Source organism: Rhipicephalus microplus, chromosome 4 (assembly GCF_043290135.1).
Source record: "Rhipicephalus microplus isolate Deutch F79 chromosome 4, USDA_Rmic, whole genome shotgun sequence".
Lineage (NCBI taxonomy): Eukaryota > Metazoa > Arthropoda > Arachnida > Ixodida > Ixodidae > Rhipicephalus > Rhipicephalus microplus.
Genome location: NC_134703.1, coordinates 229,869,533 through 229,896,649, shown reverse-complemented (window position 1 = coordinate 229,896,649; position 27,117 = coordinate 229,869,533).

Sequence of the window (27,117 nt, the reverse complement as noted above, 5' to 3'; positions counted from 1 at the left end):
AGTTTCGAGCCCAACCGGTGGTGGTGCGGCGCTTTTTTTTTCTTTGGGGTGATAGCTCTGAAGGATTGTTCTGACGGTGGTGAGAGTGGAGCACGACTGTCTCCGTGGGGCAATTAGCTAGCGCGATCAGCTGTTAACCGAAAAGTCGGAGGTTCCGCCCACCTGGTGGTGGTGCGGCGCTTTTTTTTCTTTGGGCTGATAGCTTTGAAGATATGTTCTGATGGTGGTGAGAGGGGAGCAGGACTGTCTCCGTGGCGCAATCGGCTAGCGCGATCGGCTGTTAACCGAAACGTTGGAAGTTCGAGCCCACCCAGTGGTGGTGCTGGTGCAGCGCTTTTTTTTCTTTGGGCTGATAGCTTTGAAGATATGTTCTGATGGTGGTGAGAGTGGAGCAGGACTGTCTCCGTGGCGCAATTGGCTAGCGCGATCGGCTGTTAACCGAGCGGTTGGAGTTTCGAGCCCACCCGGCGGTGGTGCGGCGCTTTTTTTTATTTGGGCTGATAGCTTTGAAGATATGTTCTGATGGTGGTGAGAGTAGAGCAGGACTGTCTCCGTGGCGCAATTGGCTTGCGCGATCGGCTGTTAACCAAAAGGTTGGAGTTTCGAGCCCTCCCGGGAGTGGTGTGTTGCTTTTTTCTTTGCGCTGATAGCTTTGAAGATATGTTCTGATGGTGGTGAGAGTGGAGCAGGACTGTCTCCGTGGCGCAATTGGCTAGCGTGATCGGCTGTAAACCGAAAAGTTGGAGGTTCGAGCCCACACGGTGGTGGTGCGGCGCTTTTTTTCTTTGGGCAGATAGCTTTGAAGATATGTTCTGACGGTGGTGAGAGTGGAGCATGACTGTCTCCGTGGGGCAATTGGCTAGCGCGATCGGCTGTTAACCGAAAGGTTGGAGGTTCGAGCCCTCCCGGGAGTGGTGTGTTGCTTTTTTCTTTGCGCTGATAGCTTTGAAGATATGTTCTGATGGTGGTGAGAGTGGAGCAGGACTGTCTCCGTGGCGCAATGGGCTAGCGCGATCGGCTGTTACCCGAAAGGTTGGAGTTTCGAGCCCTCCCGGTGGTGGTGCGGCGCTTTTTTTCTTTGGGGTGATAGCTCTGAATAAATGTTTTGACGGTGGTGAGAGTGGAGCAGGACTGTCTTCGTGGCGCAATTGGCTTACGCGATCGGCTGTTAACCGAAAGGTTGGAGGTTCGAGCCCTCCCGGGAGTGGTGTGTTGCTTTTTTCTTTGCACTGATAGCTCTGAAGATATGTTCTGATGGTGGTGAGAGTGGAGCACGACTGTCTCCATGGCGCAATTGGCTAGCGCGATCGGCTGTTAACCGAAAGGTTGGAGTTTCGAGCCCACCCGATGGTGGTGCAGCGCTTTTTTTCTTTGTGGTGATAGCTTTCTTGATATGTTCTGATGGTGGTGAGAGTGGAGCAGGACTGTCTCCGTGGCGCAATTGGCTACCGCGATTGGCTGTTAACCGAAAGCTTGGAGTTTCGAACCCTCCCGGGAGTGGTGTGTTGCTTTTTTCTTTGCACTGATAGCTTTGAAGATATGTTCTGATGGTGGTGAGAGTGGAGCAGGACTGTCTTCGTGGCGCAATTGGCTTGCGCGATCGGCTGTTAACCGAAAGGTTGGAGGTTCGAGCACCACCCGGTGGTGGTGCGGCGCTTTTTTTCTTTGCACTGATAGCTTTGAAGATATGTTCTGATAGTGGTGAGATTGGAGCAGGACTGTCTCCGTTGCGCAATTGGCTTGCGTGATCGGCTGTTAACCGAAAGGTTGGAGGTTCGAGCCCACCCGGTGGTGGTGCGGCGCTTTTTTTTCTTTGCGCTGATAGCTTTGAAGATATGTTCTGATGGTGGTGAGAGTGGAGCCGGACTGTCTCCGTGGCGCAATGGGCTAGCGCGATCGGCTGTTAACCGAAAGGTTGGAGTTTCGAGCCCTCCCGGTGGTGGTGCGGCGCTTTTTTCCTTTGTGGTGATAGCTCTGAATAAATGTTTTGACGGTGGTGAGAGTGGAGCAGGACTGTCTTCGTGGCGCAATTGGCTTACCCGATCGGCTGTTAACCGAAAGGTTGGAGGTTCGAGCCCTCCCGGGAGTGGTGTGTTGCTTTTTTCTTTGCGCTGATAGCTTTGAAGATATGTTCTGATGGTGGTGAGAGTGGAGCACGACTGTCTCCGTGGCGCAGTGCTAGCGCGATCGGCTGTAAACCGAAAGGTTGGAGGTTCGAGCCCACCCGGTGATGGTGTGGCGCTTTTTTTCTTTGTGCTCATAGCTTTGAAGATATGTTCTGATGGTGCTGACAGTGGAGCAGGACTGTCTCCATGGCGCAATTGGCTAGCGCGATCGGCTGTTAACCGAAAGGTTGGAGGTTCGAGCCCACCCGGGGATGGTGCGGCGCTTTTTTTTTTTCTTTGGGGGGATAGCTCTGAAGAAATGGTCTGACGGTGGTGAGAATGGAGCACGGCTGTCTCTGTAACGCAATTGGCTAGCGCGATCGGCTGTTAACCAAAAAGTTAGAGGTTCGAGCCCACCCGGTGGTGGTGCGGCGCTTTTTTTCTGGGGGCTGATAGCTTTGAAGATATGTTCTGATGGTGGTGAGAGTAGAGCAGGACTGTCTCCGTGACGCAATTGGCTAGCGCGATCGGCTGTTAACCAAAAAGTTGGAGGTTCGAGCCCACCCGGTGGTTGTGCGGTGCTTTTTTTTCTTTGGGCTGATAGCATTGAAAATATGTTCTGATGGTGGTGAGAGTGGAGCAGGACTGTCTCAATGGCGCAATTGGCTAGCGCGATCGGCTGTTAACCAAAAGGTCGGAGGTTCAAGCCCACCCAGTGGTGGTATGCCGCTTTTTTTTCTTTGGGCTGATAGCTTTGAAGATATGTTCTGATGGTGGTGAGAGTAGAGCAGGACTGTCTCCGTGGCGCAATCGGCTAGCGCGATCGGCTGTTGACCGAAAGGTTGGAGTTTCGAGCCCTCCCGGGAGTGGTGTGTTGCTTTTTTCTTTGCGCTGATAGCTTTGAAGATATGTTCTGATGGTGGTGAGAGTGGAGCAAGACTGTCTCCATGGCGCAATGGGCTAGCGCGATCGGCTGTTAACCGAAAGGTTGGAGGTTCGAGCCCACCCGATGGTGGTGCAGCGCTTTTTTTTCTTTGCGCTGATAGCTTTGAAGATATGTTCTGATGATGGTGAGAGTGGAGCAAGACTGCCTCCGTGGCGCAATGGGCTAGTGCGATCAGCTGTTAACCGAAAGGTTGGAGTTTCGAGCCCTCCCAGGAGTGGTGTGTTGCTTTTTTCTTTGCGGTAATAGCTTTGAAGATATGTTCTGATGGTGGTGAGAGTGGAGCAGGACTGTCTTCGTGGCGCAATTGGCTAGCGCGATCGGCTGTTAACCGAAAGGTTGGAGTTTCGAGCCCAACCGGTGGTGGTGCGGCGCTTTTTTTTTCTTTGGGGTGATAGCTCTGAAGGATTGTTCTGACGGTGGTGAGAGTGGAGCACGACTGTCTCCGTGGGGCAATTAGCTAGCGCGATCGGCTGTTAACCGAAAAGTCGGAGGTTCCGCCCACCTGGTGGTGGTGCGGCGCTTTTTTTTCTTTGGGCTGATAGCTTTGAAGATATGTTCTGATGGTGGTGAGAGGGGAGCAGGACTGTCTCCGTGGCGCAATCGGCTAGCGCGATCGGCTGTTAACCGAAACGTTGGAAGTTCGAGCCCACCCGGTGGTGGTGCTGGTGCGGCGCTTTTTTTTCTTTGGGCTGATAGCTTTGAAGATATGTTCTGATGGTGGTGAGAGTGGAGCAGGACTGTCTCCGTGGCGCAATTGGCTAGCGCGATCGGCTGTTAACCGAGCGGTTGGAGTTTCGAGCCCACCCGGCGGTGGTGCGGCGCTTTTTTTTATTTGGGCTGATAGCTTTCTTGATATGTTCTGATGGTGGTGAGAGTGGAGCAGGACTGTCTCCGTGGCGCAATTGGCTACCGCGATTGGCTGTTAACCGAAAGCTTGGAGTTTCGAACCCTCCCGGGAGTGGTGTGTTGCTTTTTTCTTTGCACTGATAGCTTTGAAGATATGTTCTGATGGTGGTGAGAGTGGAGCAGGACTGTCTTCGTGGCGCAATTGGCTTGCGCGATCGGCTGTTAACCGAAAGGTTGGAGGTTCGAGCACCACCCGGTGGTGGTGCGGCGCTTTTTTTCTTTGCACTGATAGCTTTGAAGATATGTTCTGATAGTGGTGAGATTGGAGCAGGACTGTCTCCGTTGCGCAATTGGCTTGCGTGATCGGCTGTTAACCGAAAGGTTGGAGGTTCGAGCCCACCCGGTGGTGGTGCGGCGCTTTTTTTTCTTTGCGCTGATAGCTTTGAAGATATGTTCTGATGGTGGTGAGAGTGGAGCAAGACTGTCTCCTTGGCGCAATGGGCTAGCGCGATCGGCTGTTAACCGAAAGGTTGGAGGTTCGAGCCCACCCGATGGTGGTGCAGCGCTTTTTTTTCTTTGCGCTGATAGCTTTGAAGATATGTTCTGATGATGGTGAGAGTGGAGCAAGACTGCCTCCGTGGCGCAATGGGCTAGTGCGATCAGCTGTTAACCGAAAGGTTGGAGTTTCGAGCCCTCCCGGGAGTGGTGTGTTGCTTTTTTCTTTGCGGTAATAGCTTTGAAGATATGTTCTGATGGTGGTGAGAGTAGAGCAGGACTGTCTTCGTGGCGCAATTGGCTAGCGCGATCGGCTGTTAACCGAAAGGTTGGAGTTTCGAGCCCAACCGGTGGTGGTGCGGCGCTTTTTTTTTCTTTGGGGTGATAGCTCTGAAGGATTGTTCTGACGGTGGTGAGAGTGGAGCACGACTGTCTCCGTGGGGCAATTAGCTAGCGCGATCGGCTGTTAACCGAAAAGTCGGAGGTTCCGCCCACCTGGTGGTGGTGCGGCGCTTTTTTTTCTTTGGGCTGATAGCTTTGAAGATATGTTCTGATGGTGGTGAGAGGGGAGCAGGACTGTCTCCGTGGCGCAATCGGCTAGCGCGATCGGCTGTTAACCGAAACGTTGGAAGTTCGAGCCCACCCAGTGGTGGTGCTGGTGCAGCGCTTTTTTTTCTTTGGGCTGATAGCTTTGAAGATATGTTCTGATGGTGGTGAGAGTGGAGCAGGACTGTCTCCGTGGCGCAATTGGCTAGCGCGATCGGCTGTTAACAGAGCGGTTGGAGTTTCGAGCCCACCCGGCGGTGGTGCGGCGCTTTTTTTTATTTGGGCTGATAGCTTTGAAGATATGTTCTGATGGTGGTGAGAGTAGAGCAGGACTGTCTCCGTGGCGCAATTGGCTTGCGCGATCGGCTGTTAACCAAAAGGTTGGAGTTTCGAGCCCTCCCGGGAGTGGTGTGTTGCTTTTTTCTTTGCGCTGATAGCTTTGAAGATATGTTCTGATGGTGGTGAGAGTGGAGCAGGACTGTCTCCGTGGCGCAGTTGGCTAGCGTGATCGGCTGTAAACCGAAAAGTTGGAGGTTCGAGCCCACACGGTGGTGGTGCGGCGGTTTTTTTCTTTGGGCAGATAGCTTTGAAGATATGTTCTGACGGTGGTGAGAGTGGAGCACGACTGTCTCCGTGGGGCAATTGGCTAGCGCGATCGGCTGTTACCCGAAAGGTTGGAGTTTCGAGCCCTCCCGGTGGTGGTGCGGCGCTTTTTTTCTTTGGGGTGATAGCTCTGAATAAATGTTTTGACGGTGGTGAGAGTGGAGCAGGACTGTCTTCGTGGCGCAATTGGCTTACGCGATCGGCTGTTAACCGAAAGGTTGGAGGTTCGAGCCCTCCCGGGAGTGGTGTGTTGCTTTTTTCTTTGCACTGATAGCTCTGAAGATATGTTCTGATGGTGGTGAGAGTGGAGCACGACTGTCTCCATGGCGCAATTGGCTAGCGCGATCGGCTGTTAACCGAAAGGTTGGAGTTTCGAGCCCACCCGATGGTGGTGCAGCGCTTTTTTTCTTTGTGGTGATAGCTTTCTTGATATGTTCTGATGGTGGTGAGAGTGGAGCAGGACTGTCTCCGTGGCGCAATTGGCTACCGCGATTGGCTGTTAACCGAAAGCTTGGAGTTTCGAACCCTCCCGGGAGTGGTGTGTTGCTTTTTTCTTTGCACTGATAGCTTTGAAGATATGTTCTGATGGTGGTGAGAGTGGAGCAGGACTGTCTTCGTGGCGCAATTGGCTTGCGCGATCGGCTGTTAACCGAAAGGTTGGAGGTTCGAGCACCACCCGGTGGTGGTGCGGCGCTTTTTTTCTTTGCACTGATAGCTTTGAAGATATGTTCTGATAGTGGTGAGATTGGAGCAGGACTGTCTCCGTTGCGCAATTGGCTTGCGTGATCGGCTGTTAACCGAAAGGTTGGAGGTTCGAGCCCACCCGGTGGTGGTGCGGCGCTTTTTTTTCTTTGCGCTGATAGCTTTGAAGATATGTTCTGATGGTGGTGAGAGTGGAGCCGGACTGTCTCCGTGGCGCAATGGGCTAGCGCGATCGGCTGTTAACCGAAAGGTTGGAGTTTCGAGCCCTCCCGGTGGTGGTGCGGCGCTTTTTTCCTTTGTGGTGATAGCTCTGAATAAATGTTTTGACGGTGGTGAGAGTGGAGCAGGACTGTCTTCGTGGCGCAATTGGCTTACCCGATCGGCTGTTAACCGAAAGGTTGGAGGTTCGAGCCCTCCCGGGAGTGGTGTGTTGCTTTTTTCTTTGCGCTGATAGCTTTGAAGATATGTTCTGATGGTGGTGAGAGTGGAGCACGACTGTCTCCGTGGCGCAGTGCTAGCGCGATCGGCTGTAAACCGAAAGGTTGGAGGTTCGAGCCCACCCGGTGATGGTGTGGCGCTTTTTTTCTTTGTGCTCATAGCTTTGAAGATATGTTCTGATGGTGCTGACAGTGGAGCAGGACTGTCTCCATGGCGCAATTGGCTAGCGCGATCGGCTGTTAACCGAAAGGTTGGAGGTTCGAGCCCACCCGGGGATGGTGCGGCGCTTTTTTTTTTCTTTGGGGGGATAGCTCTGAAGAAATGGTCTGACGGTGGTGAGAATGGAGCACGGCTGTCTCTGTAACGCAATTGGCTAGCGCGATCGGCTGTTAACCGAAAAGTTAGAGGTTCGAGCCCACCCGGTGGTGGTGCGGCGCTTTTTTTCTGGGGGCTGATAGCTTTGAAGATATGTTCTGATGGTGGTGAGAGTAGAGCAGGACTGTCTCCGTGACGCAATTGGCTAGCGCGATCGGCTGTTAACCAAAAAGTTGGAGGTTCGAGCCCACCCGGTGGTTGTGCGGTGCTTTTTTTTCTTTGGGCTGATAGCATTGAAAATATGTTCTGATGGTGGTGAGAGTGGAGCAGGACTGTCTCAATGGCGCAATTGGCTAGCGCGATCGGCTGTTAACCAAAAGGTCGGAGGTTCAAGCCCACCCAGTGGTGGTATGCCGCTTTTTTTTCTTTGGGCTGATAGCTTTGAAGATATGTTCTGATGGTGGTGAGAGTAGAGCAGGACTGTCTCCGTGGCGCAATCGGCTAGCGCGATCGGCTGTTGACCGAAAGGTTGGAGTTTCGAGCCCTCCCGGGAGTGGTGTGTTGCTTTTTTCTTTGCGCTGATAGCTTTGAAGATATGTTCTGATGGTGGTGAGAGTGGAGCAAGACTGTCTCCATGGCGCAATGGGCTAGCGCGATCGGCTGTTAACCGAAAGGTTGGAGGTTCGAGCCCACCCGATGGTGGTGCAGCGCTTTTTTTTCTTTGCGCTGATAGCTTTGAAGATATGTTCTGATGATGGTGAGAGTGGAGCAAGACTGCCTCCGTGGCGCAATGGGCTAGTGCGATCAGCTGTTAACCGAAAGGTTGGAGTTTCGAGCCCTCCCGGGAGTGGTGTGTTGCTTTTTTCTTTGCGGTAATAGCTTTGAAGATATGTTCTGATGGTGGTGAGAGTGGAGCAGGACTGTCTTCGTGGCGCAATTGGCTAGCGCGATCGGCTGTTAACCGAAAGGTTGGAGTTTCGAGCCCAACCGGTGGTGGTGCGGCGCTTTTTTTTTCTTTGGGGTGATAGCTCTGAAGGATTGTTCTGACGGTGGTGAGAGTGGAGCACGACTGTCTCCGTGGGGCAATTAGCTAGCGCGATCGGCTGTTAACCGAAAAGTCGGAGGTTCCGCCCACCTGGTGGTGGTGCGGCGCTTTTTTTTCTTTGGGCTGATAGCTTTGAAGATATGTTCTGATGGTGGTGAGAGGGGAGCAGGACTGTCTCCGTGGCGCAATCGGCTAGCGCGATCGGCTGTTAACCGAAACGTTGGAAGTTCGAGCCCACCCGGTGGTGGTGCTGGTGCGGCGCTTTTTTTTCTTTGGGCTGATAGCTTTGAAGATATGTTCTGATGGTGGTGAGAGTGGAGCAGGACTGTCTCCGTGGCGCAATTGGCTAGCGCGATCGGCTGTTAACCGAGCGGTTGGAGTTTCGAGCCCACCCGGCGGTGGTGCGGCGCTTTTTTTTATTTGGGCTGATAGCTTTGAAGATATGTTCTGATGGTGGTGAGAGTAGAGCAGGACTGTCTCCGTGGCGCAATTGGCTTGCGCGATCGGCTGTTAACCAAAAGGTTGGAGTTTCGAGCCCTCCCGGGAGTGGTGTGTTGCTTTTTTCTTTGCGCTGATAGCTTTGAAGATATGTTCTGATGGTGGTGAGAGTGGAGCAGGACTGTCTCCGTGGCGCAATTGGCTAGCGTGATCGGCTGTTAACCGAAAAGTTGGAGGTTCGAGCCCACACGGTGGTGGGGCAGCGCTTTTTTTCTTTGGGCAGATAGCTTTGAAGATATGTTCTGACGGTGGTGAGAGTGGAGCACGACTGTCTCCGTGGGGCAATTGGCTAGCGCGATCGGCTGTTAACCGAAAGGTTGGAGGTTCGAGCCCTCCCGGGAGTGGTGTGTTGCTTTTTTCTTTGCGCTGATAGCTTTGAAGATATGTTCTGATGGTGGTGAGAGTGGAGCAGGACTGTCTCCGTGGCGCAATGGGCTAGCGCGATCGGCTGTTACCCGAAAGGTTGGAGTTTCGAGCCCTCCCGGTGGTGGTGCGGCGCTTTTTTTCTTTGGGGTGATAGCTCTGAATAAATGTTTTGACGGTGGTGAGAGTGGAGCAGGACTGTCTTCGTGGCGCAATTGGCTTACGCGATCGGCTGTTAACCGAAAGGTAGGAGGCTCGAGCCCTCCCGGAAGTGGTGTGTTGCTTTTTTCTTTGCACTGATAGCTCTGAAGATATGTTCTGATGGTGGTGAGAGTGGAGCACGACTGTCTCCATGGCGCAATTGGCTAGCGCGATCGGCTGTTAACCGAAAGGTTGGAGTTTTGAGCCCACCCGATGGTGGTGCGGCGCTTTTTTTCTTTGTGGTGATAGCTTTCATGATATGTTCTGATGGTGGTGAGAGTGGAGCAGGACTGTCTCCGTGGCGCAATTGGCTACCGCGATTGGCTGTTAACCGAAAGCTTGGAGTTTCGAACCCTCCCGGGAGTGGTGTGTTGCTTTTTTCTTTGCACTGATAGCTTTGAAGATATGTTCTGATGGTGGTGAGAGTGGAGCAGGACTGTCTTCGTGGCGCAATTGGCTTGCGCGATCGGCTGTTAACCGAAAGGTTGGAGGTTCGAGCACCACCCGGTGGTGGTGCGGCGCTTTTTTTCTTTGCACTGATAGCTTTGAAGATATGTTCTGATAGTGGTGAGATTGGAGCAGGACTGTCTCCGTTGCGCAATTGGCTTGCGTGATCGGCTGTTAACCGAAAGGTTGGAGGTTCGAGCCCACCCGGTGGTGGTGCGGCGCTTTTTTTTCTTTGCGCTGATAGCTTTGAAGATATATTCTGATGGTGGTGAGAGTGGAGCAGGACTGTCTCCGTGGCGCAATGGGCTAGCGCGATCGGCTGTTAACCGAAAGGTTGGAGTTTCGAGCCCTCCCGGTGGTGGTGCGGCGCTTTTTTCCTTTGCGGTGATAGCTCTGAATAAATGTTTTGACGGTGGTGAGAGTGGAGCAGGACTGTCTTCGTGGCGCAATTGGCTTACCCGATCGGCTGTTAACAGAAAGGTTGAAGGTTCGAGCCCTCCCGGGAGTGGTGTGTTGCTTTTTTCTTTGCGCTGATAGCTTTGAAGATATGTTCTGATGGTGGTGAGAGTGGAGCAGGACTGTCTTCGTGGCGCAATTGGCTTGCGCGATCGGCTGTTAACCGAAAGGTTGGAGGTTCGAGCACCACCCGGTGGTGGTGCGGCGCTTTTTTTCTTTGCACTGATAGCTTTGAAGATATGTTCTGATAGTGGTGAGAGTGGAGCAGGACTGTCTCCGTGGCGCAATTGGCTAGCGCGATCGGCTGTTAACCGAAAGGTTGGAGTTTCGAGCCCACCCGGCGGTGGTGTGGCGCTTTTTTTTCTTTGGGCTGATAGCTTTGAAGATATGTTCTGATGGTGGTGAGAGTAGAGCAGGACTGTCTCCGTGGCGCAATTGGCTAGCGCGATCGGCTGTTAACCGAAAGGTTGGAGGTTCGAGCCCAACCGGTGGTGGTGGGCGCTTTTTTTTTCTTTGGGGTGATAGCTCTGAAGAAATGTTCTGACGGTGGTGAGAGTGGAGCACGACTGTCTCCGTGGGGCAATTGGCTAGCGCGATCGGCTGTTAACCGAAAGGTTGGAGGTTCGAGCCCTCCCGGTGGTGGTGCGGCGCTTTATTTTCTTTGGGGTGATAGCTCAAAGATATGTTCTGACGGTGGTGAGACTGGAGCACAATTGTCTCCGTGGCGCCATTGGCTAGCGCGATCTGCTGTTAACCGAAAGGTTGGAGGTTCGAGCCCACCCGGTGGTGGTGCGGCGCTTTTTTTTCTTTGGGCTGATAGCTTTGAAGATATGTTCTCATGGTGGTGAGAGTGGAGCAGGACTGTCTCCGTGGCGCAATTGGCTAGCGCGATCGGCTGTTAACCGAAAAGTTGGAGGTTCGAGCCTACCCGGTGGTTGTGCGGCGCTTTTTTTTTGTGGGCTGATAGCTTTGAAGATATGTTCTGATGGTGGTGAGAGTGGAGCAGGACTGTCTCCGTGGCGCAATCGGCTAGCGTCATCGGCTGTTAACCGAAGAGTTGGAGGTTCGAGCCCACCCGGTGGTAGTGCGGCGCTTTTTTTTCTTTGGGCTGATAGCTTTGAAGATATGTTCTGATGGTGGTGAGAGTGGAGCACGACTGTCTCCGTGGCGCAATGGGCTAGCGCGATCAGCTGTTAACCGAAAGGTTGGAGTTTCGAGCCCTCCCGGGAGTGGTGTGTCGCTTTTTTCTTTGCGGTAATAGCTTTGAAGATATGTTCTGATGGTGGTGAGAGTGGAGCAGGACTGTCTTCGTGGCGCAATTGGCTAGCGCGATCGGCTGTTAACCGAAAGGTTGGAGGTTCGAGCCCAACCGGTGGTGGTGCGGCGCTTTTTTTTTCTTTGGGGTGATAGCTCTGAAGGATTGTTCTGACGGTGGTGAGAGTGGAGCACGACTGTCTCCGTGGGGCAATTGGCTAGCGCGATCGGCTGTTAACCGAAAAGTCGGAGGTACGAGCCCACCCGGTGGTGGTGCGGCGCTTTTTTTCTTTGGGCTGATAGCTTTGAAGATATGTTCTGATGGTGGTGAGAGGGGAGCAGGACTGTCTCCGTGGCGCAATCGGCTAGCGCGATCGGCTGTTAACCGAAAGCTTGGAGTTTCGAACCCTCCCGGGAGTGGTGTGTTGCTTTTTTCTTTGCACTGATAGCTTTGAAGATATGTTCTGATGGTGGTGAGAGTGGAGCAGGACTGTCTTCGTGGCGCAATTGGCTTGCGCGATCGGCTGTTAACCGAAATGTTGGAGGTTCGAGCACCACCCGGTGGTGGTGCGGCGCTTTTTTTCTTAGCACTGATAGCTTTGAAGATATGTTCTGATAGTGGTGAGATTGGAGCAGGACTGTCTCCGTTGCGCAATTGGCTTGCGTGATCCGCTGTTAACCGAAAGGTTGGAGGTTCGAGCCCACGCGGTGGTGGTGCGGCGCTTTTTTTTCTTTGCGCTGATAGCTTCGAAGATATATTCTGATGGTGGTGAGAGTGGAGCAGGACTGTCTCCGTGGCGCAATGGGCTAGCGCGATCGGCTGTTAACCGAAAGGTTGGAGTTTCGAGCCCTCCCGGTGGTGGTGCGGCGCTTTTTTCCTTTGCGGTGATAGCTCTGAATAAATGTTTTGACGGTGGTGAGAGTGGAGCAGGACTGTCTTCGTGGCGCAATTGGCTTACCCGATCGGCTGTTAACCGAAAGGTTGGAGGTTCGAGCCCTCCCGGGAGTGGTGTGTTGCTTTTTTCTTTGCGCTGATAGCTTTGAAGATATGTTCTGATGGTGGTGAGAGTGGAGCAGGACTGTCTTCGTGGCGCAATTGGCTTGCGCGATCGGCTGTTAACCGAAAGGTTGGAGGTTCGAGCACCACCCGGTGGTGGTGCGGCGCTTTTTTTCTTTGCACTGATAGTTTTGAAGATATGTTCTGATAGTGGTGAGAGTGGAGCAGGACTGTCTCCGTGGCGCAATTGGCTAGCGCGATCGGCTGTTAACCGAAAGGTTGGAGTTTCGAGCCCACCCGGCGGTGGTGTGGCGCTTTTTTTTCTTTGGGCTGATAGCTTTGAAGATATGTTCTGATGGTGGTGAGAGTAGAGCAGGACTGTCTCCGTGGCGCAATTGGCTAGCGCGATCGGCTGTTAACCGAAAGGTTGGAGGTTCGAGCCCAACCGGTGGTGGTGGGCGCTTTTTTTTTCTTTGGGGTGATAGCTCTGAAGAAATGTTCTGACGGTGGTGAGAGTGGAGCACGACTGTCTCCATGGGGCAATTGGCTAGCGCGATCGGCTGTTAACCGAAAGGTTGGAGGTTCGAGCCCTCCCGGTGGTGGTGCGGCGCTTTATTTTCTTTGGGGTGATAGCTCAAAGATATGTTCTGACGGTGGTGAGAGTGGAGCACAATTGTCTCCGTGGCGCCATTGGCTAGCGCGATCTGCTGTTAACCGAAAGGTTGGAGGTTCGAGCCCACCCGGTGGTGGTGCGGCGCTTTTTTTTCTTTGGGCTGATAGCTTTGAAGATATGTTCTCATGGTGGTGAGAGTGGAGCAGGACTGTCTCCGTGGCGCAATTGGCTAGCGCGATCGGCTGTTAACCGAAAAGTTGGAGGTTCGAGCCTACCCGGTGGTTGTGCGGCGCTTTTTTTTGTGGGCTGATAGCTTTGAAGATATGTTCTGATGGTGGTGAGAGTGGAGCAGGACTGTCTCCTTGGCGCAATCTGCTAGCGTCATTGGCTGTTAACCGAAGAGTTGGAGGTTCGAGCCCACCCGGTGGTAGTGCGGCGCTTTTTTTTCTTTGGGCTGATAGCTTTGAAGATATGTTCTGATAGTGGTGAGAGTGGAGCAGGACTGTCTCCGTGGCGCAATTGGCTAGCGCGATCGGCTGTTAACCAAAAGGTCGGAGGTTCGAGCCCACCCGGTGGTGGTGCGGCGCTTTTTTTTCTTTGGGCTGATAGCTTTGAAGATATGTTCTGATGGTGGTGAGAGTGGAGCACGACTGTCTCCGTGGCGCAATGGGCTAGCGCGATCAGCTGTTAACCGAAAGGTTGGAGTTTCGAGCCCTCCCGGGAGTGGTGTGTCGCTTTTTTCTTTGCGGTAATAGCTTTGAAGATATGTTCTGATGGTGGTGAGAGTGGAGCAGGACTGTCTTCGTGGCGCAATTGGCTAGCGCGATCGGCTGTTAACCGAAAGGTTGGAGGTTCGAGCCCAACCGGTGGTGGTGCGGCGCTTTTTTTTCTTTGGGGTGATAGCTCTGAAGGATTGTTCTGACGGTGGTGAGAGTGGAGCACGACTGTCTCCGTGGGCCAATTGGCTAGCGCGATCGGCTGTTAACCGAAAAGTTGGAGGTTCGAGCCCACACGGTGGTGGTGCGGCGCTTTTTTTTCTTTTGGCTGATAGCTTTGAAGATATGTTCTGATGGTGGTTAGAGTGGAGCAGGACTGTCTCCTGGCGCAATTGGCTAGCGCGATCGGCTGCTAACCAAAAGGTCGGAGGTTCGAGGCCACCCGGTTGTGGTATGGCGCTTTTTTTCTTTGGGCTGATAGCTTTGAAGATATGTTCTGATGGTGGTGAGAGTGTAGCAGGACTGTCTCCGTGGCGCAATTGGCTAGCGCGATCGGCTGTTAACTGAAAAGTTGGAGGTTCGAGCCCACCCGGTGGTGGTGCGGCACTTTTTTTTCTTTGGGCTGATAGCATTGAAGATATGTTCTGATGGTGGTGAGAGTGGAGCAGGACTGTCTCCATGGCGCAATTGTCTAGCGCGATCGACTGTTAACCAAAAGGTTGGAGGTTTAAGCCCACCCAGTCGTGGTATGGAGCTTTTCTTTCTTTGGGCTGATAGCTTTGAAGATATGTTCTGATGGTGGTGAGAGTAGAGCAGGACTGTCTCCCTGGCGCAATTGGCTAGCGCGATCGGCTGTTAGCCGAAAGGTTGGAGTTTCGAGCCCTCCCGGGAGTGGTGTGTTGCTTTTTTCTTTGCGCTGATAGCTTTGAAGATATGTTCTGATGGTGGTTAGAGTGGAGCAGGACTGCCTCCATGGCGCAATTGGCTAGCGCGATCGGCTGCTAAGCAAAAGGTCGGAGGTTCGAGCCCACCCGGTGGTGGTATGGCGCTTTTTTTGGGCTGATAGCTTTGAAGATATGTACTGATGGTGGTGAGAGTGGAGCAGGACTGTCTCCGTGGCGCAAATGGCTAGCGCGATCGGCTGTTAACCGAAAGGTTGGAGTTTCGAGCCCACCCGGCGGTGGTGTGGCGCTTTTTTTTCTTTGGGCTGATAGCTTTGAAGATATGTTCTGATGGTGGTGAGAGTAGAGCAGGACTGTCTCCGTGGCGCAATTGGCTAGCGCGATCGTCTGTTAACCGAAAGGTCGGAGGTTCAAGCCCAACCGGTGGTGGTGGGCGCTTTTTTTTTCTTTGGGGTGATAGCTCTGAAGAAATGTTCTGACGGTGGTGAGAGTGGAGCACGACTGTTTCCGTGGGGCAATTGGCTAGCGCGATCGGCTGTTAACCGAAAGGTTGGAGTTTCGAGCCCACCCGGCGGTGGTGTGGCGCTTTTTTTTCTTTGGGCTGATAGCTTTGAAGATATGTTCTGATGGTGGTGAGAGTAGAGCAGGACTGTCTCCGTGGCGCAATTGGCTAGCACGATCGGCTGTTAACCGAAAGGTTGGAGGTTCGAGCCCAACCAGTGGTGGTGGGCGCTTTTTTTTTCTTTGGGGTGATAGCTCTGAAGAAATGTTCTGACGGTGGTGAGAGTGGAGCACGACTGTCTCCGTGGGGCAATTGGCTAGCGCGATCGGCTGTTAACCGAAAGGTTGGAGGTTCGAGCCCTCCCGGTGGTGGTGCGGCGCTTTTTTTTCTTTGGGGTGATAGCTCAAAGATATGTTCTGACGGTGGTGAGAGTGGAGCACAATTGTCTCCGTGGCGCCATTGGCTAGCGCGATCTGCTGTTAACCGAAAGGTTGGAGGTTCGAGCCCACCCGGTGGTGGTGCGGCGCTTTTTTTTCTTTGGGCTGATAGCTTTGAAGATATGTTCTCATGGTGGTGAGAGTGGAGCAGGACTGTCTCCGTGGCGCAATTGGCTAGCGCGATCGGCTGTTAACCGAAAAGTTGGAGGTTCGAGCCTACCCGGTGGTTGTGCGGCGCTTTTTTTTGTGGGCTGATAGCTTTGAAGATATGTTCTGATGGTGGTGAGAGTGGAGCAGGACTGTCTCCGTGGCGCAATCGGCTAGCGTCATCGGCTGTTAACCGAAGAGTTGGAGGTTCGAGCCCACCCGGTGGTAGTGCGGCGCTGTTTTTTCTTTGGGCTGATAGCTTTGAAGATATGTTCTGATAGTGGTGAGAGTGGAGCAGGACTGTCTCCGTGGCGCAATTGGCTAGCGCGATCGGCTGTTAACCAAAAGGTCGGAGGTTCGAGCCCACCCGGTGGTGGTGCGGCGCTTTTTTTTCTTTGGGCTGATAGCTTTGAAGATATGTTCTGATGGTGGTGAGAGTGGAGCACGACTGTCTCCGTGGCGCAATGGGCTAGCGCGATCAGCTGTTAACCGAAAGGTTGGAGTTTCGAGCCCTCCCGGGAGTGGTGTGTCGCTTTTTTCTTTGCGGTAATAGCTTTGAAGATATGTTCTGATGGTGGTGAGAGTGGAGCAGGACTGTCTTCGTGGCGCAATTGGCTAGCGCGATCGGCTGTTAACCGAAAGGTTGGAGGTTCGAGCCCAACCGGTGGTGGTGCGGCGCTTTTTTTTTCTTTGGGGTGATAGCTCTGAAGGATTGTTCTGACGGTGGTGAGAGTGGAGCACGACTGTCTCCGTGGGGCAATTGGCTAGCGCGATCGGCTGTTAACCGAAAAGTCGGAGGTACGAGCCCACCCGGTGGTGGTGCGGCGCTTTTTTTCTTTGGGCTGATAGCTTTGAAGATATGTTCCGATGGTGGTGAGAGGGGAGCAGGACTGTCTCCGTGGCGCAATCGGCTAGCTTGATCGGCTGTTAACCGAAACGTTGGAAGTTCGAGCCCACCCGGTGGTGGTGCGGCGCTTTTTTTTTCTTTGGGCTGATAGCTATGAAGATATGTTCTGATGGTGGTGAGAGTGGAGCAGGACTGTCTCCGTGGCGCAATTGGCTAGCGCGATCGGCTGTTAACCGAACGGTTGGAGTTTCGAGCCCACACGGCGGTGGTGCGGCGCTTTTTTTCTTTGGGCTGATTGCTTTGAAGATATGTTCTGATGGTGGTGAGTGTAGAGCAGGACTGTCTCTGTGGCGCAATTGGCTAGCGCGATCGGCTGTTAACCGAAACGTTGGAGTTTCGAGCCCTCCCGGTAGTGGTGTGTTGCTTTTTTCTTTGCGCTGATAGCTTTGAAGATATGTTCTGATGGTGGTGAGAGTGGAGCAGGACTGTCTCCGTGGCGCAATTGCCTAGCGTGATCGGCTGTTAACCGAAAAGTTGGAGGTTCGAGCCCACACGGTGGTGGTGCGGCGCTTTTTTTTCTTTTGGCTGATAGCTTTGAAGATATGTTCTGATGGTGGTTAGAGTGGAGCAGGACTGTCTCCATGGCGCAATTGGCTAGCGCGATCGGCTGCTAACCAAAAGGTCGGAGGTTCGAGGCCACCCGGTTGTGGTATGGCGCTTTTTTTCTTTGGGCTGATAGCTTTGAAGATATGTTCTGATGGTGGTGAGAGTGTAGCAGGACTGTCTCCGTGGCGCAATTGGCTAGCGCGATCGGCTGTTAACTGAAAAGTTGGAGGTTCGAGCCCACCCGGTGGTGGTGCGGCGCTTTTTTTTCTTTGGGCTGATAGCATTGAAGATATGTTCTGATGGTGGTGAGAGTGGAGCAGGACTGTCTCCATGGCGCAATTGTCTAGCGCGATCGACTGTTAACCAAAAGGTTGGAGGTTCAAGCCCACCCAGTCGTGGTATGGAGCTTTTCTTTCTTTGGGCTGATAGCTTTGAAGATATGTTCTGAATGTGGTGAGAGTAGAGCAGGACTGTCTCCCTGGCGCAATTGGCTAGCGCGATCGGCTGTTAGCCGAAAGGTTGGAGTTTCGAGCCCTCCCGGGAGTGGTGTGTTGCTTTTTTCTTTGCGCTGATAGCTTTGAAGATATGTTCTGATGGTGGTGAGAGTGGAGCAGGACTGTCTCCGTGGCGCAATTGGCTAGCGTGATCGGCTGTTAGCCGAAAAGTTGGAGGTTCGAGCCCACACGGTGGTGGTGCGGCGCTTTTTTTCTTTGGGCTGATAGCTTTGAAGATATGTTCTGATGGTGGTTAGAGTGGAGCAGGACTGCCTCCATGGCGCAATTGGCTAGCGCGATCGGCTGCTAACCAAAAGGTCGGAGGTTCGAGCCCACCCGGTGGTGGTATGGCGCTTTTTTTGGGCTGATAGCTTTGAAGATATGTTCTGATGGTGGTGAGAGTGGAGCAGGACTGTCTCCGTGGCGCAAATGGCTAGCGCGATCGGCTGTTAACCAAAAGGTCGGAGGTTCGAGCCCACCCGGTGGTGGTGCGGCGCTTTTTTTTCTTTGGGCTGATAGCTTTGAAGATATGTTCTGATGGTGGTGAGAGTGGAGCACGACTGTCTCCGTGGCGCAATGGGCTAGCGCGATCAGCTGTTAACCGAAAGGTTGGAGTTTCGAGCCCTCCCGGGAGTGGTGTGTCGCTTTTTTCTTTGCGGTAATAGCTTTGAAGATATGTTCTGATGGTGGTGAGAGTGGAGCAGGACTGTCTTCGTGGCGCAATTGGCTAGCGCGATCGGCTGTTAACCGAAAGGTTGGAGGTTCGAGCCCAACCGGTGGTGGTGCGGCGCTTTTTTTTTCTTTGGGGTGATAGCTCTGAAGGATTGTTCTGACGGTGGTGAGAGTGGAGCACGACTGTCTCCGTGGGGCAATTGGCTAGCGCGATCGGCTGTTAACCGAAAAGTCGGAGGTACGAGCCCACCCGGTGGTGGTGCGGCGCTTTTTTTCTTTGGGCTGATAGCTTTGAAGATATGTTCTGATGGTGGTGAGAGGGGAGCAGGACTGTCTCCGTGGCGCAATCGGCTAGCGCGATCGGCTGTTAACCGAAACGTTGGAAGTTCGAGCCCACCCGGTGGTGGTGCGGCGCTTTTTTTTTCTTTGGGCTGATAGCTATGAAGATATGTTCTGATGGTGGTGAGAGTGGAGCAGGACTGTCTCCGTGGCGCAATTGGCTAGCGCGATCGGCTGTTAACCGAACGGTTGGAGTTTCGAGCCCACACGGCGGTGGTGCGGCGCTTTTTTTCTTTGGGCTGATTGCTTTGAAGATATGTTCTGATGGTGGTGAGAGTAGAGCAGGACTGTCTCTGTGGCGCAATTGGCTAGCGCGATCGGCTGTTAACCGAAACGTTGGAGTTTCGAGCCCTCCCGGTAGTGGTGTGTTGCTTTTTTCTTTGCGCTGATAGCTTTGAAGATATGTTCTGATGGTGGTGAGAGTGGAGCAGGACTGTCTCCGTGGCGCAATTGCCTAGCGTGATCGGCTGTTAACCGAAAAGTTGGAGGTTCGAGCCCACACGGTGGTGGTGCGGCGCTTTTTTTTCTTTTGGCTGATAGCTTTGAAGATATGTTCTGATGGTGGTTAGAGTGGAGCAGGACTGTCTCCATGGCGCAATTGGCTAGCGCGATCGGCTGCTAACCAAAAGGTCGGAGGTTCGAGGCCACCCGGTTGTGGTATGGCGCTTTTTTTCTTTGGGCTGATAGCTTTGAAGATATGTTCTGATGGTGGTGAGAGTGTAGCAGGACTGTCTCCGTGGCGCAATTGGCTAGCGCGATCGGCTGTTAACTGAAAAGTTGGAGGTTCGAGCCCACCCGGTGGTGGTGCGGCACTTTTTTTTCTTTGGGCTGATAGCATTGAAGATATGTTCTGATGGTGGTGAGAGTGGAGCAGGACTGTCTCCATGGCGCAATTGGCTAGCGCGATCGGCTGTTAACCAAAAGGTCGGAGGTTCGAGCCCACCCGGTAGTGGTGCGGCGCTTTTTTTTCTTTGGGCTGATAGCTTTGAAGATATGTTCTGATGGTGGTGAGAGTGGAGCACGACTGTCTCCGTGGCGCAATGGGCTAGCGCGATCAGCTGTTAACCGAAAGGTTGGAGTTTCGAGCCCTCCCGGTAGTGGTGTGTTGCTTTTTTCTTTGCGCTGATAGCTTTGAAGATATGTTCTGATGGTGGTGAGAGTGGAGCAGGACTGTCTCCGTGGCGCAATTGCCTAGCGTGATCGGCTGTTAACCGAAGAGTTGGAGGTTCGAGCCCACCCGGTGGTAGTGCGGCGCTTTTTTTTCTTTGGGCTGATAGCTTTGAAGATATGTTCTGATGGTGGTGAGAGTGGAGCAGGACTGTCTCCGTGGCGCAATTGGCTAGCGTGATCGGCTGTTAGCCGAAAAGTTGGAGGTTCGAGCCTACCCGGTGGTTGTGCGGCGCTTTTTTTTGTGGGCTGATAGCTTTGAAGATATGTTCTGATGGTGGTGAGAGTGGAGCAGGACTGTCTCCGTGGCGCAATCGGCTAGCGTCATCGGCTGTTAACCGAAGAGTTGGAGGTTCGAGCCCACCCGGTGGTAGTGCGGCGCTTTTTTTTCTTTGGGCTGATAGCTTTGAAGATATGTTCTGATAGTGGTGAGAGTGGAGCAGGACTGTCTCCGTGGCGCAATTGGCTAGCGCGATCGGCTGTTAACCAAAAGGTCGGAGGTTCGAGCCCACCCGGTGGTGGTGCGGCGCTTTTTTTTCTTTGGGCTGATAGCTTTGAAGATATGTTCTGATGGTGGTGAGAGTGGAGCACGACTGTCTCCGTGGCGCAATGGGCTAGCGCGATCAGCTGTTAACCGAAAGGTTGGAGTTTCGAGCCCTCCCGGGAGTGGTGTGTCGCTTTTTTCTTTGCGGTAATAGCTTTGAAGGTATGTTCTGATGGTGGTGAGAGTGGAGCAGGACTGTCTTCGTGGCGCAATTGGCTAGCGTGATCGGCTGTTAACCGAAAGGTTGGAGGTTCGAGCCCAACCGGTGGTGGTGCGGCGCTTTTTTTTCTTTGGGGTGATAGCTCTGAAGGATTGTTCTGACGGTGGTGAGAGTGGAGCACGACTGTCTCCGTGGGGCAATTGGCTAGCGCGATCGGCTGTTAACCGAAAAGTCGGAGGTACGAGCCCACCCGGTGGTGGTGCGGCGCTTTTTTTCTTTGGGCTGATAGCTTTGAAGATATGTTCTGATGGTGGTGAGAGGGGAGCAGGACTGTCTCCGTGGCGCAATCGGCTAGCGCGATCGGCTGTTAACCGAAACATTGGAAGTTCGAGCCCACCCGGTGGTGGTGCGGCGCTTTTTTTTCTTTGGGCTGATAGCTATGAAGATATGTTCTGATGGTGGTGAGAGTGGAGCAGGACTGTCTCCGTGGCGCAATTGGCTAGCGCGATCGGCTGTTAACCGAACGGTTGGAGTTTCGAGCCCACACGGCGGTGGTGCGGCGCTTTTTTTCTTTGGGCTGATTGCTTTGAAGATATGTTCTGATGGTGGTGAGAGTAGAGCAGGACTGTCTCTGTGGCGCAATTGGCTAGCGCGATCGGCTGTTAACCGAAACGTTGGAGTTTCGAGCCCTCCCGGTAGTGGTGTGTTGCTTTTTTCTTTGCGCTGATAGCTTTGAAGATATGTTCTGATGGTGGTGAGAGTGGAGCAGGACTGTCTCCGTGGCGCAATTGCCTAGCGTGATCGGCTGTTAACCGAAAAGTTGGAGGTTCGAGCCCACACGGTGGTGGTGCGGCGCTTTTTTTTCTTTTGGCTGATAGCTTTGAAGATATGTTCTGATGGTGGTTAGAGTGGAGCAGGACTGTCTCCATTGCGCAATTGGCTAGCGCGATCGGCTGCTAACCAAAAGGTCGGAGGTTCGAGGCCACCCGGTTGTGGTATGGCGCTTTTTTTCTTTGGGCTGATAGCTTTGAAGATATGTTCTGATGGTGGTGAGAGTGTAGCAGGACTGTCTCCGTGGCGCAATTGGCTAGCGCGATCGGCTGTTAACTGAAAAGTTGGAGGTTCGAGCCCACCCGGTGGTGGTGCGGCACTTTTTTTTCTTTGGGCTGATAGCATTGAAGATATGTTCTGATTGTGGTGAGAGTGGAGCAGGACTGTCTCCATGGCGCAATTGTCTAGCGCGATCGACTGTTAACCAAAAGGTTGGAGGTTCAAGCCCACCCAGTCGTGGTATGGAGCTTTTCTTTCTTTGGGCTGATAGCTTTGAAGATATGTTCTGATGGTGGTGTGTGTAGAGCAGGACTGTCTCCCTGGCGCAATTGGCTAGCGCGATCGGCTGTTAGCCGAAAGGTTGGAGTTTCGAGCCCTCCCGGGAGTGGTGTGTTGCTTTTTTCTTTGCGCTGATAGCTTTGAAGATATGTTCTGATGGTGGTGAGAGTGGAGCAGGACTGTCTCCGTGGCGCAATTGGCTAGCGTGATCGGCTGTTAGCCGAAAAGTTGGAGGTTCGAGCCCACACGGTGGTGGTGCGGCGCTTTTTTTCTTTGGGCTGATAGCTTTGAAGATATGTTCTGATCGTGGTTAGAGTGGAGCAGGACTGCCTCCATGGCGCAATTGGCTAGCGCGATCGGCTGCTAACCAAAAGGTCGGAGGTTCGAGCCCACCCGGTGGTGGTATGGCGCTTTTTTTGGGCTGATAGCTTTGAAGATATGTTCTGATGGTGGTGAGAGTGGAGCAGGACTGTCTCCGTGGCGCAAATGGCTAGCGCGATCGGCTGTTAACCGAAAGGTTGGAGTTTCGAGCCCACCCGGCGGTGGTGTGGCGCTTTTTTTTCTTTGGGCTGATAGCTTTGAAGATATGTTCTGATGGTGGTGAGAGTAGAGCAGGACTGTCTCCGTGGCGCAATTGGCTAGCGCGATCGTCTGTTAACCGAAAGGTCGGAGGTTCAAGCCCAACCGGTGGTGGTGGGCGCTTTTTTTTTCTTTGGGGTGATAGCTCTGAAGAAATGTTCTGACGGTGGTGAGAGTGGAGCACGACTGTTTCCGTGGGGCAATTGGCTAGCGCGATCGGCTGTTAACCGAAAGGTTGGAGTTTCGAGCCCACCCGGCGGTGGTGTGGCGCTTTTTTTTCTTTGGGCTGATAGCTTTGAAGATATGTTCTGATGGTGGTGAGAGTAGAGCAGGACTGTCTCCGTGGCGCAATTGGCTAGCGCGATCGGCTGTTAACCGAAAGGTTGGAGGTTCGAGCCCAACCGGTGGTGGTGGGCGCTTTTTTTTTCTTTGGGGTGATAGCTCTGAAGAAATGTTCTGACGGTGGTGAGAGTGGAGCACGACTGTCTCCGTGGGGCAATTGGCTAGCGCGATCGGCTGTTAACCGAAAGGTTGGAGGTTCGAGCCCTCCCGGTGGTGGTGCCGCGCTTTTTTTTCTTTGGGGTGATAGCTCAAAGATATGTTCTGACGGTGGTGAGAGTGGAGCACAATTGTCTCCGTGGCGCCATTGGCTAGCGCGATCTGCTGTTAACCGAAAGGTTGGAGGTTCGAGCCCACCCGGTGGTGGTGCGGCGCTTTTTTTTCTTTGGGCTGATAGCTTTGAAGATATGTTCTCATGGTGGTGAGAGTGGAGCAGGACTGTCTCCGTGGCGCAATTGGCTAGCGCGATCGGCTGTTAACCGAAAAGTTGGAGGTTCGAGCCTACCCGGTGGTTGTGCGGCGCTTTTTTTTTTGTGGGCTGATAGCTTTGAAGATATGTTCTGATGGTGGTGAGAGTGGAGCAGGACTGTCTCCGTGGCGCAATCGGCTAGCGTCATCGGCTGTTAACCGAAGAGTTGGAGGTTCGAGCCCACCCGGTGGTAGTGCGGCGCTTTTTTTTCTTTGGGCTGATAGCTTTGAAGATATGTTCTGATAGTGGTGAGAGTGGAGCAGGACTGTCTCCGTGGCGCAATTGGCTAGCGCGATCGGCTGTTAACCAAAAGGTCGGAGGTTCGAGCCCACCCGGTGGTGGTGCGGCGCTTTTTTTTCTTTGGGCTGATAGCTTTGAAGATATGTTCTGATGGTGGTGAGAGTGGAGCACGACTGTCTCCGTGGCGCAATGGGCTAGCGCGATCAGCTGTTAACCGAAAGGTTGGAGTTTCGAGCCCTCCCGGGAGTGGTGTGTCGCTTTTTTCTTTGCGGTAATAGCTTTGAAGATATGTTCTGATGGTGGTGAGAGTGGAGCAGGACTGTCTTCGTGGCGCAATTGGCTAGCGCGATCGGCTGTTAACCGAAAGGTTGGAGGTTCGAGCCCAACCGGTGGTGGTGTGGCGCTTTTTTTTTCTTTGGGGTGATAGCTCTGAAGGATTGTTCTGACGGTGGTGAGAGTGGAGCACGACTGTCTCCGTGGGGCAATTGGCTAGCGCGATCGGCTGTTAACCGAAAAGTCGGAGGTACGAGCCCACCCGGTGGTGGTGCGGCGCTTTTTTTCTTTGGGCTGATAGCTTTGAAGATATGTTCTGATGGTGGTGAGAGGGGAGCAGGACTGTCTCCGTGGCGCAATCGGCTAGCTTGATCGGCTGTTAACCGAAACGTTGGAAGTTCGAGCCCACCCGGTGGTGGTGCGGCGCTTTTTTTTTCTTTGGGCTGATAGCTATGAAGATATGTTCTGATGGTGGTGAGAGTGGAGCAGGACTGTCTCCGTGGCGCAATTGGCTAGCGCGATCGGCTGTTAACCGAACGGTTGGAGTTTCGAGCCCACACGGCAGTGGTGCGGCGCTTTTTTTCTTTGGGCTGATTGCTTTGAAGATATGTTCTGATGGTGGTGAGAGTAGAGCAGGACTGTCTCTGTGGCGCAATTGGCTAGCGCGATCGGCTGTTAACCGAAACGTTGGAGTTTCGAGCCCTCCCGGTAGTGGTGTGTTGCTTTTTTCTTTGCGCTGATAGCTTTGAAGATATGTTCTGATGGTGGTGAGAGTGGAGCAGGACTGTCTCCGTGGCGCAATTGCCTAGCGTGATCGGCTGTTAACCGAAAAGTTGGAGGTTCGAGCCCACACGGTGGTGGTGCGGCGCTTTTTTTTCTTTTGGCTGATAGCTTTGAAGATATGTTCTGATGGTGGTTAGAGTGGAGCAGGACTGTCTCCATGGCGCAATTGGCTAGCGCGATCGGCTGCTAACCAAAAGGTCGGAGGTTCGAGGCCACCCGGTTGTGGTATGGCGCTTTTTTTCTTTGGGCTGATAGCTTTGAAGATATGTTCTGATGGTGGTGAGAGTGTAGCAGGACTGTCTCCGTGGCGCAATTGGCTAGCGCGATCGGCTGTTAACTGAAAAGTTGGAGGTTCGAGCCCACCCGGTGGTGGTGCGGCGCTTTTTTTTCTTTGGGCTGATAGCATTGAAGATATGTTCTGATGGTGGTGAGAGTGGAGCAGGACTGTCTCCATGGCGCAATTGTCTAGCGCGATCGACTGTTAACCAAAAGGTTGGAGGTTCAAGCCCACCCAGTCGTGGTATGGAGCTTTTCTTTCTTTGGGCTGATAGCTTTGAAGATATGTTCTGAATGTGGTGAGAGTAGAGCAGGACTGTCTCCCTGGCGCAATTGGCTAGCGCGATCGGCTGTTAGCCGAAAGGTTGGAGTTTCGAGCCCTCCCGGGAGTGGTGTGTTGCTTTTTTCTTTGCGCTGATAGCTTTGAAGATATGTTCTGATGGTGGTGAGAGTGGAGCAGGACTGTCTCCGTGGCGCAATTGGCTAGCGTGATCGGCTGTTAGCCGAAAAGTTGTAGGTTCGAGCCCACACGGTGGTGGTGCGGCGCTTTTTTTCTTTGGGCTGATAGCTTTGAAGATATGTTCTGATGGTGGTTAGAGTGGAGCAGGACTGCCTCCATGGCGCAATTGGCTAGCGCGATCGGCTGCTAACCAAAAGGTCTTAGGTTCGAGCCCACCCGGTGGTGGTATGGCGCTTTTTTTGGGCTGATAGCTTTGAAGATATGTTCTGATGGTGGTGAGAGTGGAGCAGGACTGTCTCCGTGGCGCAAATGGCTAGCGCGATCGGCTGTTAACCGAAAGGTTGGAGTTTCGAGCCCACCCGGCGGTGGTGTGGCGCTTTTTTTTCTTTGGGCTGATAGCTTTGAAGATATGTTCTGATGGTGGTGAGAGTAGAGCAGGACTGTCTCCGTGGCGCAATTGGCTAGCGCGATCGGCTGTTAACCGAAAGGTCGGAGGTTCAAGCCCAACCGGTGGTGGTGGGCGCTTTTTTTTTCTTTGGGGTGATAGCTCTGAAGATATGTTCTGATGGTGGTGAGAGTGGAGCACAATTGTCTCCGTGGCGCAATTGGCTAGCGCGATCTGCTGTTAACCGAAAGGTTGGAGGTTCGAACCCACCCGGTGGTGGTGCGGCGCTTTTTTTCTTTGGGCTGATAGCTTTGAAGATATGTTCTTATGGTGGTGAGAGTGGAGCAGGACTGTCTCCGTGGCGCTATTGGCTAGCGCGATCGGCTGTTAACAGAAAAGTTGGAGGTTCGAGCCTACCCGGTGGTTGTGCGGCGCTTTTTTTGTGGGCTGATAGCTTTGAAGATATGTTCTGACGGTGGTGAGAGTGGAGCAGGACTGTCTCCGTGGCGCAATTGGCTAGCGTCATCGGCTGTTAACCGAAGAGTTGGAGGTTCGAGCCCACCCGGTGGTGGTGCGGCGCTTTTTTTTCTTTGGGCTGGTAGCTTTGAAGATATGTTCTGATGGTGGTGAGAGTGGAGCAGGACTGTCTCCGTGGTGCAATTGGCTAGCGCGATCAGCTGTTAACCAAAAGGGCGGAGGTTCGAGCCCACCCGGTGGTGGTGCGGCGCTTTGTTTTCTTTGGGCTGATAGCTTTGAAGATATGTTCTGATGGTGGTGAGAGTGGAGCAGGACAGTCTCCGTGGCGCAATTGGCTAGCGCGATCGGCTGTTAACCGAACGGTTGGAGTTTCGAGCCCACCCGGTGGTGGTGCGGCGCTTTTTTTTCTTTGGGCTGATAGCTTTGAAGATATGTTCTGATGGTGGTGAGAGTAGAGCAGGACTGTCTCCGTGGCGCAATTGGCTAGCGCGATCGGCTGTTGACCGAAAGGTTGGAGTTTCGAGCCCTCCCGGGAGTGGTGTGTTGCTTTTTTCTTTGCGCTGATAGCTTTGAAGATATTGTCACGTTAACAGGAGACGTTTTGTCACGAGACAGGAGACGTTTTTAAGGCGTCCTCACAAAAGTCCGAAGAGCGGTCGGCTCAGCGCAGCCAAAAACAGAGCAATGGCACGAGGGGAACTGCCACTTCGTCTGCCTCTTTTGCGCTGGCAGATCAAGCGCGCGGCACTGCCCCTCCTCCCTGAAGAGCATCGCCTCGATGCTAAACGAAGCGTGTATCGTAAAAAAAAAACATTGTCACAGTGTGTGGTACGGTTTTAACCGCACCACGTGCACAATCTCGGGTCGTAGCTGTCGGCGTCGGGGTGGTTGGCTTCCGTCCGGAAGGACTTCGTAATTGACGTCGCTCACTTGTCGTAGCACTTTGTACGGGCCAAAATACCGACTGAGAAGCTTCTCAGAGAGACCTTTGCAGCGCACAGGGGTCCAAACCAACACCTGGTCACCTGGTTTATAATCGACTTGTCTGTGGCAGCGGTTGTAGCGCTGTGCATCGACGCCTTGTTGTTTCTTGATGTTTACGCG